The sequence below is a fragment of the Cannabis sativa genome, chromosome 9 (assembly GCF_029168945.1).
Source record: "Cannabis sativa cultivar Pink pepper isolate KNU-18-1 chromosome 9, ASM2916894v1, whole genome shotgun sequence".
NCBI classification, from domain to species: domain Eukaryota; kingdom Viridiplantae; phylum Streptophyta; class Magnoliopsida; order Rosales; family Cannabaceae; genus Cannabis; species Cannabis sativa.
This window is the reverse complement of record NC_083609.1, coordinates 21,103,779-21,117,511: the sequence shown is the minus strand read 5'-3', so window position 1 is coordinate 21,117,511 and position 13,733 is coordinate 21,103,779.

Genomic DNA, 13,733 nt, shown 5'->3' with positions numbered 1-13,733 from the left:
CAATGTTCTTCTCCTGGATTAATCTGATACCTACTCATTACTCCCACTCAACAGCAGGTGTCTGGTCTAAGGCATACAAAAGCATATCTAAGACCTCTCACCGTTGATTTAAGAAATTCTTTCATGGCTTTATCTTTTCTGGAATAGTTGAGACTTTTCCTTAGATAAATAAAATCTATGCCTAAGAAGTTGTGAAGCTTCTATAGATTGCCATTTGAAAGAAAATGCTTCAGCATCTTACTAAAGTAAGTTGCTTGCATTAGAGTAAGTAATTACCAAGTATACCACAAGCCATAGGTTTAGATAAACTCAAACCTATAATACTAGGAACAGGAAGTTTTGTTAAGTCCATAGAATAGACTTATAAATGAAAATTTCCTTTTATGTCCTTGTAATAGAAAACTTAAGGTTACTCCATGTGAATGGATTAAACCATAGTTCTATTGGCTTTTCTTCTTAGTTTCTTATCTTGACAATCCATTACTTGTTTAAACTCACAATGGATTTTAATCACTAGTGTCTCCCAAGTCATAAGAAGGGTAGTTCCTAGAAACTCTCCCACTACGACAAGGTACCGTGAATTATGTTTAAGAAAACTAAATGGTATTAACCTCTTTGGTTGTGACAAGACAACAAAGGCAGTGGGATCATCATATGTCATATAAGATGATAGAACACTTTTGGAATCAAGAAAAATATCTCTTTTATTTGCTACTTTATTTTCAGACTTTAGTCATTATCTTAGAAAAGTAGTATTTGTATAAACAAACACTTTCTTATCTATTGACTATGGGATGGTCCACCCCTAATCACTTAGAATAGCTAACAAACCATGGTTAATAGTTCTAGCTTTTCTTAAGATTTTGATTAGGCCATCCATGAATCTAGTAATGATTTACTTTAAGTATACAACCATTACATCATTCTAAAATTGTATTACCATAGAAGGATTTAGGCAACGACTAGTAACTAATCATCAATATGCAAATCGAAATTTCTGGGGAGGTAAGTCTAGATATAATTCAAAAATCAATTAATGATCTTTGAACTGCATATCTATTAACTATTTCTCCACCCCTATCAGTTCGTATGATCTTTAACCACTTACCTTAATGGTTTTAACCATTGCTAGAAATTAATGAAATTTTTAAAACATTTCAAATTTCTTTGCTTAAGGTATAATCTAGAGTTATCGTTTATGAATAAACGAAAAACTCATATCCACCCCTGAATGTACATCCATCTGCGAATGAGATGAACTACTTTCAGTGGATATAGGCATATTAACTCATGGTAGAGATTGATCTTGTCAAAACAACTATGAACAAGATACAAATGCCATATATTAATAAAAATGTGGTTGTGTCTTTTGATGACTTAGGTATAGTTACATCAAAGAGTTCTTAGAATAGTGCAAGTGGATCCTGGTCACAGAATACTAAACTCATATTCCATACAGTTTGAATCCATTAATAGAAGATGGATATTAGATACTTGTGAAAGTGTAACTGTATTGTATTCTGGAAATAGAAATATAAGAAAATTTCTGTTTGGAATCTAAAATTAAAGTCAAAGACTTAAATTTATACCAAATATAATGAGTAATTCTATCTTGGACCACCACTACTAATATAACTCTAAGTCTGATTTGCCTATACAAGTAGGAGATTTCTAAGATTGAGGATTTATATCAATTGGGAATAGAATTTCGGGATTACAATCATATGCGTCATTTAATTTCTTAAGAGAAAATATAGAATGACATTAAATGATATATAGACCATTCATCCAATGATATATTATTGAGCTAATTCGAAATGAATAAGCTAAGAGGAATTATGATAATTTCGTTGTTAAATAAGAATCCAACGATGCTTCGATTAGCGAAAGTCAAAGTAATCTTATTTATATAATCTTCTTGTTTTATATTGTAAAAATACTAGTCTAAGGTGTCATCTATTGATGAACAGCTAGATGTCGCATATACAATATTTATCTTTCGAGATCTAACACTATTATGTATGTCTAATGGTGAAAATCCATTAGGGATTTATCTCATTAGATAAACAAACCAAGTTAGACCAACAATGAAGATTCGAAATTAAAGTACAACTTAATAACAGAAAATAACATGGTTCAATATAAATTCATACACAATTCAGAAATTATTAAACATATAGCAAGTAGGAATGACAAGTGAAAATACTAAAACATACAATCCTAAATAATTTTCAAGGTTTTCAACAAACTGATATCAGTGTCCTGTTTAGGCGAGAGTCAAAGCTACCATCCATTGAATAGAGTTGTCAGCTCATCTAAAATGCTAAACATTCTAGCAACCTTTTATTCGATCAAGATTAGAATGCAGCGTTGTCTCATTTAGGCGAGAGTCAAGGAAATTCTATCTTATGAGCTTCCACCATTGTTTCATAATTTGCAAGTCAAATATGGTCGCCACCATTAGGGTGATCCATACCATATAAAACACTTACAAACTACTTATCTTTCGAGATTAAACGGTGCGAAATTGCTAATGAACGTTCCTCCATTAGGGAGGATTACTCACTAAAACAAATGCGATGTAAAACCAACAATGGAGATCGAATATCTTAATAATAAAGCTCATTATTTAAAGAGAGTTGTATTTTCTTTGATTCTCATTTTAATCTATTTATTTTAAATATATATTTATTTAATTAAAATTTCCAATTTAGAATGAAAAATTCTAAATATAAATTTTAATTTAATATTTATAAATTTTACTTAGATGGATATGAAAATAATATGAATTTCTTCCATCTTAGTAATAATTTCCAATAAATATTTAGAAAAATATTCAATTCAAGTTGTTACAAAATTAATTTAAATTAATTTACAACTCAAATTTAATTTTCTATAAATATATATTGCATTTCGAAAAATTAAAGTATTTAAGGATACAACTTTCAAAAATGCATGTTAAAATAAAAAATAAATCCTGGAAAAATTATTCTAATTTAATGTTGGCCCAAAATTAATTAATAAAATTAATTTACAACAAAAAATATAATTTTCCTATTTAACTAAATATTTATAAGAAAAATTTCAAATATTTAAGTATGATGATGAAAATCAACTTAAATATTAATTTTCTATTTAATTAAATACACTAGAAAAATACTTCAAGCAAAAATATCACCTATCTAGATTTTCCTTTGACTAATTAATTAAATTTCTAATAAAATATATATTTTACTTCATTTATTTTAATTAATCATTAAATGAAAAAATCATTGATTTAAGTTGGTCCAAAATTAAAATAAATAATTTACAACTTTAATCTATTTTTCAAATAAAATTCGAAATTCCAGCATTTAAGAAATGCAATTTCGAAATTTGATTAATAAAATAAGAAAAAAAAATATATTTTGAAAATTATTTAAATTTAAGTTGAAAAAATAAATTTCAACTTAAAATAATTTTCTATTTAATTAAATATCATGAAAAAGAAATATTTAAGTATCATGATGAAAATCAACTTAGATATTTAATTTTTAAATTAATTAAATGTATTAAATTCAAGAAATAAATAATTAAGTGTAGAGAAGGCTTAATTATTAATCTCTAGTTTAATACTAGGAAAAATATACTTAAAATAAATTGTACCAAAATAAATTATTTAAATAATTAATTTCACAATGTATAATATTTCCTATTTAATATTAGAAATAATAAGTAGTCTAGAAATAACTATCTAGAAAATATCTTATTTGACTAAGTATCTTTTCCACAAAATTTGAAAAAATATCTAATTTAAGTTGTATTAGAAAAAATCTAGAACTTAAATATTTTTAAATTTAAATTTAATTAAATATCAAAAATTAAGTTGTAACCACTTAATTTGAAAATATTCCATTTTAAGTTAATATTCGAAAAGATATCAACTTAAAAAATATCTAAAGAATCTTAATAACCAATTCTTAAAATTCCTCAACTTAATTTTGAAATTTTAAATCCAAAAGATATTCAGATTTAAGTTGATTAGTTATAGATAACTAAATATCAACTTAAATAGGAATATTTAATGAAAATTTTAAATTAAGCTTCAGAAAGAATCTAGATGGTTATTGTTGCCCCTGATTTCACCCAATATACGTGGACCAATCGAACAGGGACACGTGGACCAGATAACTTGTAAATATTTGCTAAGTCTTTGTATGCCACAAGGAAGCACCCTGGGCATAGGTCCCGGAGGAGGCACCCGGAGTGCAAGGTGCTCCCGAAAGCTCGCATAACATAAAGCCTCTCCGTGAGGTGTCAGGCTTCTCCTGAGCAATCAAGTCGCATTTAATGCTGCATGGGAGGAAGCGTGTTGAGACTGCAACACGCAATAAAGTCTGACGGCACAACCTCCAAACAGCAGCGCCACAGTAATGATCATTTAAGTCTAGCGACGGCTACTCTGCGAAGAGTCACATCAATCACAAGGCAAAAAGGACATTCCTCATAAAAACCCTACAACACCTAGGGATTTGACCATGCATTACTCATGGTATATTCATTGGGAATACCCAACTTTATGGATACTTACAGATACGTTTGTAAGAATAATTCTAGGGATTACCCCACCAAAACACTATAAATACCCCCTCAAAGCTCATTAAATGGGATCGGGAATCTTATGCTGCATATGAGCAAGAAGAGTAAATACTCACCAAGAACATTCTCTGTATTTATAAGGGTGACATTCTCTCAAGTGTATAATCTGTATTAAATACATCCATTAATAACAAAGACTCGTGGACTAAGGCTCATTAACGCCCCAACCACGTAAAAATCCTTCTCTCACTTTCTTACAGCTCAATAATATAATCATATTTTGGTAGTTGCCGAAAATCTCGGTCAACATTTTGGTGCTTTCATTGAGAGCTGAAGAGAGCTGCTACACAACAAGCATTTGACTTCACAAATATGGTGGAGACAAGAAGTACACGTCAGCCTCGCCCTCTGGAAGATGCTCAAGACCCAAACGAGGAAGATGTAGCCTCAAGAGCAGCAGAGGAGTCCGAGGAAGAAGAAATAGTCCCCGATGAGGACTACGAGGGAAACCTCGACGAGTATGCCTATGACGAAGGAAGTTACTCGGAACTGGTGCTTCTTAGACAAAAAGCTATCGATCACGAAGCCGAGATCGAAGCTCAGAAAGCGCAAAACCAGAAAATGTAGGAAGTGATGCTAGCCATGCAAAAAGCCATGGAAGCAACTGGCATTCACGTGCACCCCAAGGCAATGACCGCTGGACTCAACAGGGAGCCAACGACATCTTCGCCTAATTCCCAACAGCAGAAATCTAGGGAGCCTAGCCCTATAAGGTATCCTGCTGAGGGAAATCAAACAAAAAACCCTACTTCTACCCCTGGGCGAAAGAAAAAGGTGCAGGATCCGCGAAAGGTCCGCTCAGATTTCCCTAAAGGGAAAGGTCCGCAGAGGGGCAAGCCCCAAAAAGGGAGTCTTGGCCCTCAGGATCGAGGGGACCGAAAAAGCGTTTCTGTGCACCAGGAACCAGGGGTAGAGGGAGAAGAGGACAGAGATGTCCTCCCATTGATCTGAGAAATCAAATCAATGGGAATCAAGGTGACCTCCGGGACCACCTTGACCAAAAAAGATACGGGCCCGTGGTTTCCTCGGGTACGTTAAATGAAGGAATCATGGCGGAACTCGCCATACTCTGAAAAGACATTGCTCGAGTCTCCCGGAGGCAGAAGGGAGACGACTTTGATTCAGACAGCGAGGATCGGGAGCCATGTGCCAAGCACATCCTGGAGGCGGAGCTCCCTAAAAACTTCAAGATGCCCGAAATGGCGGCATATACCGGGAACTCCGATCCCAGCGACCACCTGTCACGGTTCAACCGTGTCATGACGGTCATGAGGGTCAGCAATGACGCCAAGTGTCTGTGCTTCCCACTCACTCTAAGTGGGTCCGTGGAGGAATGGTTCAAAAAACTGGAACCAGGGTCCGTGGGCTGTTGGAACAAGGTTCAGACCAACTTCCGGAGACAGTTTGTCGCCGCAAGAAAGGTCAACTTGGAGGTCAGTGCCTTGACTAATATCAAGCAACTGCCCACCGAGACCTTGAAGAATTACATTAAGAGGTTCCGAGAGGAAGCCTCGAAGACTAAGAAGGTTGATGACGGACAACAGCTTGCACTTCTCCAAGCAGGAATCCGTACTGGGACTCTCTTCTGGAATGAATTGCAGCAAGAAGGGGCTGCCAGCCTCCAGGACTTCTAGAAAAGAGTCCAAAAATATATCAACCTCGAAGAAGCCCAAATCGTGGCTTATGGAGGCTATTATCCCACCGGGATAGCAGGGTACATGCCCGGAGTATCGCCCTCGGGTACTGCCCCGACCGCAACTCCACAAGTGAGTGGCATACAATTCTCTGCTACCCCCGGGTATAGCCAGGGCCAAGCTTTGGCACCAGCATCTTCTCATTTTGGCAACCCGTCCGGAGTAAATGGGCAAGCTCCTTCACATGCTGCCCCGACTGCTAGCTTAACAGGCCCTTCCCAGGGATCGAGGAGTAAAAGGTCCTCCAAAAGTAGCACCCGAACGGGAGAGAAGCGCCAGAAAAAGGGGTACACCCCCCAATATACTCAATACACGGAGCTATCGGACTCCCAGGAACGTGTGTACTTCGCCACTAGGCAAAATACGCACTACCGGAGACCACAACCATTGTACAAAGACAGCTCCCGGAGAGATCCGAGCAAAAGATGCGAGTACCACAACGACATTGGTCATAGTACCAACGAATGTAAGAATCTCAAAGACGAGATCGAAAATCTAATCCGATTGGGCCACCTCTATGAGTGGATCAAGAATAGGTTGCCCCACCTTAATCCGGGTCAGGTGGCTGGGGGTATGCTTCCGGGAACACCAGGGGGTACGACAGGAGTATTGGCTCCAGCTGCTCCCGCAGGTGACGCCCAGCATATTCCCGGACTGCCGCCCCGGCCTAACGAGCGGGTAGCCATGATCTCCGGAGGTCCCCATATCGGAGGGAGTACTCGCAAGGAGCGAAAGCGATACGCCGAGGCCGCAAAACACAATGAGATATGGGAAGTTACTCAACTCCCAGCTCAAAGGCCTCGGCTGATGGACCAACCCATCACGTTCACGGAAGAAGACGCCAAGACGGTGCGCTTCCCTCATCACGACCCGCTGGTCATAGAGACCCCCATCGCGAATAAAGTGGTGGCCAGAGTCTTAATTGAAAATGGGAGTTCCGTGAACCTACTCTTCAAAGAAGCCTTCACCGCGATAGGCTTGACCGACCGTGACCTCTCGCCTAGTGGATCCCAGCTCACAGGGTTCAACGGGACGACACTTATCCCAATGGGAAAAGTAAGGCTCCCGGTCACCCTATGCCCGGACACTCCCCAAAGCACATTTAAATATTGCACCTTCGTGGTGGTAGACTGTCCGACAGCCTACAACACAATCCTCGGCCGACCGGCCCTAGTAGACTTTGGTGCAATCACTTCGATCCGACATCTGTGCCTAAAATTCCCTACCCAGGAGGCCGGAGTCGGGACTGTGAGGGGGAATCAGGGGGAAGCAAGGCAATGTTATAATGTTGCCACCCACCTACCCGTACTTATGGTCCGGGAGTCCGCTGAGCCAGAGACGGCTGAAGAGGATGAGTTGGACCCTCTTGTAGGGTTCGAAAGGATCGTGGAACCAATGGAGGACGTCGAAGAAATACCGTGTGCGACGTCGACTCCACCAAAATACTCCGGTTAGGGAAGAACCTGGACCCGGAGGAAAAGGACAAAATAATAAAAACACTGAAGGGCGCCATCGACATCTTCGCATGGCGCCAAGAAGACATGACCGGCATAAGCCCTCATGTCATCACACATGTACTCAATGTCAACCCGGACATGCCTCCTGTACAGCAAAAGAGACGCCCGCTAGACTCGGTGAAAGTCGAAGCTCTAGAGAAAGAGGTGGACAAGCTTTTGACCAACGGCATGATCCGCGACGTGTACTATCCGGAGTGGCTGGCCAATCCGGTCCTGGTGCCCAAGCCGAACGGAACTTGGCGAGTTTGTATAGACTTCACTGATCTAAACAAAGCTTGTCCAAAGGACTGTTTCCCGCTGCCCAGGATTGACCAAATGGTAGACGCCACTTCCGGATTCAAACTATTATCTTTCATGGATGCCTATGCTGGGTACAATCAAATAAAAATGCATACGGCAGACCAGGAGTGCACTAGCTTCAGGACCGATAAGGGGGTATACTGCTACCTAGTCATGCCTTTCGGACTGAAAAACGCCGGAGCAACCTATCAAAGAATGGTTAACCGGATGTTTAAAGGCCTCCTGGGACGAAACATGGAGGTGTACGTGGACGACATGCTCGTCAAATCTAAAGCATGCAACAGCCATGCAAGCGACTTAGAAGAATGCTTTGAAGTTGTCCGGAGATACGGTATGAAACTCAACCCAAAGAAGTGCACCTTCGGGGTCAAATCAGGAAAGTTCCTGGGGTTCATAGTCAGCCAAAGGGGGATTGAAGCAAACCCGGAAAAAATCCAGGCTCTCCTGAATATGCCATCCCCCAAGAAGCATAAAGATGTGCAGAGCTTGACCGGAAAGGTAGCTGCATTGAGCCGTTTTATCTCACGGTCCACGAACAAGTGCATACCCTTCTTCAACGTGCTAAAGAAATGCCAAAAGTTCGAATGGTCGGACGAGTGCGAGGAGGCATTCAAAAGGCTAAAAGATCACATGGCCAAGCCTCCTATCCTATCAAAACCCGTCCTTGGAGAAGACTTGTTTCTTTACTTGGCCGTCTCCGAGCACGCGGTCAGCGCTGCCTTGGTCCGGGAAGAAGAGAAAACTCAGCATCCCGTGTACTATGTCAGTAAGCGCATGATAGGAGCCGAGACGAGGTACCCGGTCATTGAAAAACTAGTATTTTGCCTCCTGATGGCGTCAAGGAAGTTGAGGCCATACTTCCAAGCCCATCCGATCAAGATTCTGACCAACCACCCGCTCCGGCAAGTTCTCCAAAAGCCTGAAGCGTCCGGAAAACTCCTCAAGTGGGCAATGGAGCTAAGTCAATTCGACTTGCACTACGTCCCCCGGATTTCTATAAAAGGCCAAGCCTTGGCAGACTTCATTACTGAATGCAACGAAGCCGAGGCAACAGCAAATACGCCGGTACCACCAATCCCCACCTGGAGGGTATTTGTAGACGGAGCTTCTAATGAGAACGGTTCAGGAGCCGGAGTGGCTATGATATCACCAACTGGACTGCGACTCCAGGCGGCCCTCCGATTTGACTTCACAGCTTCAAACAATGAGGCCGAATATGAAGCCCTGATAGCAGGGCTGAAATTGGTAAAAGCTGTAGGAGCCAAAAGAGTGGAAGTCTACAGTGACTCCCAACTGGTCGTAAACCAGGTATCCGGAGAATACCAAACCCGCGGCGAGCGGATGGCCGCATACGTAACAATAGTCCGAGAACTGCTCCACGAGTTCGCAGACTACAAAATAGAAAGAATCCCCCGAGAAAAGAACGCTCACGCGGACTGTCTGGCTAAGTTAGCCTCGAACAGCGAAATCGAAGAGCTGGGGGTAGTACCAGTGGAACGCTTGGCAGAACCAAGCATCAAAATAAAAGAGACCACACTAACGGTTGAGCAAGAACCCAGCTGGATGGTCCCCGTCATAATATACATAACAACAGGTGAGTTTCCCCAAGAGAGGGCACTGTCTCGAAATATTCAGTATCAGGCTCATCGTTATGTGATGATGGACCAAATTCTCTACCGGAGAGGACTCAGCATGCCTTATTTAAGGTGTGTATCGGACCCTGAAGCTAGACAAATCATGCTAGAGGTCCACGAAGGGTTCTGTGGAGATCATACGGGAGGACCCAGCCTCTCAAAGAAAATATTGAGGCAAGGGTACTTCTGGCCAACAATGAAAAAAGATTGTATAGACTATGTCCAAAAGTGTGACTCGTGCCAAAGGTACGCGAACATACCGAGAGCCCCTCCAAATGAGATCACCCTGATGACCAGTCCCTGGCCCTTCGCGGTTTGGGGAATAGATCTCATCGGGTCTCTGCCAACAGGAAAAGGAGGGGTAAAGTATGCAATAGTAGCAGTAGACTACTTCACCAAATGGACAGAGGCTGAGCCTATGAAGACAATAACTGCCAAGAAAGCATTGGACTTTGTTATCAAAAACATAGTGTGTCGATACGGCTTGCCTCACAAAATAGTCTCCGACAATGGAAAGCAATTTGATTGCGAGGAATTTACTGACTTCTGCAACCAACACGGAGTAGTGAAGAGCTTCTCCGCGGTAGCCAGGCCTCAAACAAACGGCCAGGCGGAAGCGGTCAATAAAATCCTGAAGGTCACCTTGAAGAAGAAGCCGCCGTCCGCAAAAACAACTGGCCTGAAGAATTGCCAAGGGTATTATGGGCCTACCGGACGACCCCCAGAACCACGACCGGTCACTCGCCTTTTTCAATGGCGTACGGTTGTGAAGCAATGGTCCCGGTAGAAACATTATTCCCATCCCACAGGAGGACGACTTACGATCCTGCCACGAATCAGGCACTGCTTCAAGAAGCTTTGGATCAAGTCGAAGAACTCCGGGATGAGTCTCAAATACGGATGGCTGCTTATCAAAAGAAGGTGACCAAGTATTTTAACTCTAAGGTTAATAAAAGAAAATTCGCTATTGGGGATATGGTCCTAAGAAGGGTTTTCCCAGCCACCCAGGAACCCGGAGTGGGGGTACTTGGGCCAAATTGGGAAGGACCATATGAGATCGAGGACGAGATCGGTTCCGGCACTTACAAACTAAAAAGAATGGACAGAACCACCGTGCCAAGAGCCTGGAATGCCGATCACCTCAGAAGATATTACCAGTAGCGAAATAAAACTTAGACTTTGTTCAAAGGGTTTGTACCGTCCAAATGTATACCTCCTCTACATGTTAAATAAAACTGAGTGCCTTAAAAACAAAGTTTCTATGCCATTCAGGGGGGTACTAGGGTATACCGCACGGACAGACAGAAAAACAAACTAAGTAAAATATCCTGACCCAAAGGGCAGGTCAAAAAGTATGCGCAAAAATAAAAAGCATAAGTATAAAAACCCTGATCCAAAGGACAGGTTAAAAAGAGAAGTATGTGGCAAAAGAAAGATCACATATAGAATATCCTGACCCAAAGGGCAGGTCATATACATATAAATGGCCCGAGGATAGGCCTTAAAAAATATTGTCTCCCCTTCGAATAAAAACTGCTACCTATATATATATAGTTCCAAGGCAGCAGCAAATATGTACAAAGAAAAAAAAAAGAGAATAATAGAAGAAGCGGGTGGAATCTTGGTTATACTGGGTCAATCATAAGGCAGCTCAGTCAATGCGCGGAGGAAGGCGAGGTCCGATACGTGCCTCTACCATGGCATCAAGTTTCTTCTTCTTCTCCTGAAATTTGGCAATCATTTCCTCGGGTTTGGGATAGAAGGTAAGCTTGATATTTTGGTCGTTGGTAGACCAAGCCATGTAGACCCCATCATCGAAGCGCTTTGGACACCTGGCGCAGGAAACAGGAGAAAGGAGCTCGGCTCTTTTTGCCTTCTTGATGGATTGCTCCTTGTAGTCCCTGAGCTCCTTCAGCTCCGCAGCTAGAGCGGCCTTGGACTCTATGTTCACCTAGTGAGTTTCCTCTAAGGATCTCACCTTGGCAACCATCTCGTCCAAAGCCTCCCTGGCCTCCCGGAGTTCACGCCTGGCCTTATCAGCAGCCTCGCTTTGTGCCCTCAGCTCCTCCTAGTGTTGGGCCTCCAACCTGTCCCTCCGTTGGGCCTCGTCCCGGATCATGGCTTCTGCCTGAGCCTCCCTCCGTTTGGCCTCCTCCTCTTTGGCCTTGGCAGCCGCCTCCTGGCGCTCAGCAGCCTCTTGGTAGATCTGCCTTTCCGAAGTAAGGTCCTGAAGGACCTTCCTGACGTCGTTCATGTCCCCAAAGTCAGACAGAACGAAGCCATGATTTATGATGTTCTTGGAGAGGCGGCCAGCCTCAGCAGCAAGTTGAACAATAACACAAGTGTAAGAGAAAAATTCCCAAGAAGAAAAATAAAGGGAAAAGAAAAATTGCGAAGTACTTACAACGGTGAGGGAATGGCTGAGGTCCTGGACCTGGAAGATAGAGTTCAGGGAAGCACAAGTGGCGAACCGCTTAGGCGCGCACCGGGTAAGCTGAGAAGCAAACTCGCCGGTCATCTCCGCGGCAAAAGGAGCCAAGGTGGGCCCAAGGAAGCGGCGGAACCAGTCCGACAGGGGGTCCAAGTTAAGGTCCCACGGATCCTGGTACTCCGGGTTGTTGATACTCTCCTGTACCTCAACCCGCAAAACCCTCCTAAGGGCTTCCACCTCGGCATACCCCCGGGAGTATTCGTCCATGGCATAGTTATGCTTGGCTATCCGGAGCTCTTGCCTCACCTCATCCCCGGGGACCGGAGTTAGCACGATATTGGGGGGAGCATGATTTTCTTCCATGGGGGAGACCCCGCCGTCGAGACCATGGGCAGGAATGTCGGCTCTCCGAGGCTTCTTGGGCTTGTCCTGGGCAATCATCTTGCCCTTGCGCTTACGAATCAGAGCCACCTCAGGCTCCTCTTCGCCTTCTTCAGCTTCCTCCAGAGGGGCCTGGAGCTCTCCCGCACTCTCGGCGACTTCCTCAGAAAAGCCCCATGGCTTTCCTTGGCCTTCTCCCGGAAGCACCTCCTCGTCGTCCACTAAATCAATAGTGTCAGGGGGAGCGCTAGAAGAGACCTTCAGGGAATGGGCTATGGGGGAAGAGGTAAAGGCCGGAGGAGCCACGGGAGTGTGAACTCCGGCAAGCTGTTCCAAGATGGCATCCATGGAGACACCTGTTTCACAAAAATAAGCAAGTGTTAGATATCCGTGGGAAACCACTTACACAAGATACAGCAAATAAGCTACTCCTACCCGGACTTCCTAATTCGGCCCTAGCAAAGTCCTGAACTTTAATGCTGGCAGCATCATCTCCGAGATAGCTGTCCGAAGGCCGGAACCAGCTGTACGTAATGTAAGCTGAAGGACCTAAGGGAATAGGTTCCGGAGGGCCAGAGCCCATCCGGGACCGACCTAGAAAATCTCCTAAGTTTGAAAAGTAAAATTCCTTCAAACGATCCCCCCACCGGGTCGATGGCATCCTAAACCTATGAAGACGCTCGTCGAACCCTACAGGCCTACGACTGGCGTATTCGCCAACGGAAGGAACATAACGAATTATCAAAGGAGACTTACCGCTGGCACCGGAGGTGCTAGCACCAGGAGCCCCTGAGTTTGGCTCTGGAACCGAAGGCTGTGGCCAGGGGGCTTTTCTCTCCGAAGAATCCTCAATGCGGAGGGGCCTCCCGGCGGGACGATCCCCAATCTCTTCTTGAAGAATCTTGTCAAAAAATTTAGCCTCGGACTTCCCGGCGATCGCTTGGCTTCTCCTTACCACCGGACTCCCCACGCGAAGTCCCCTCCCAGAGGCCGCCTGGGCCTGAGAGTATGCCTTCTCCTGGGCCTTCCGGTAGAGATAGTCTTGGTATTTTTTCTCTGCCGTGGCAATAATCTCGTCCCGGAAGGTCTTCTCCGCGACCGGCGCCCTTACATTGGGACAGATGACCCGTGAGAGGTT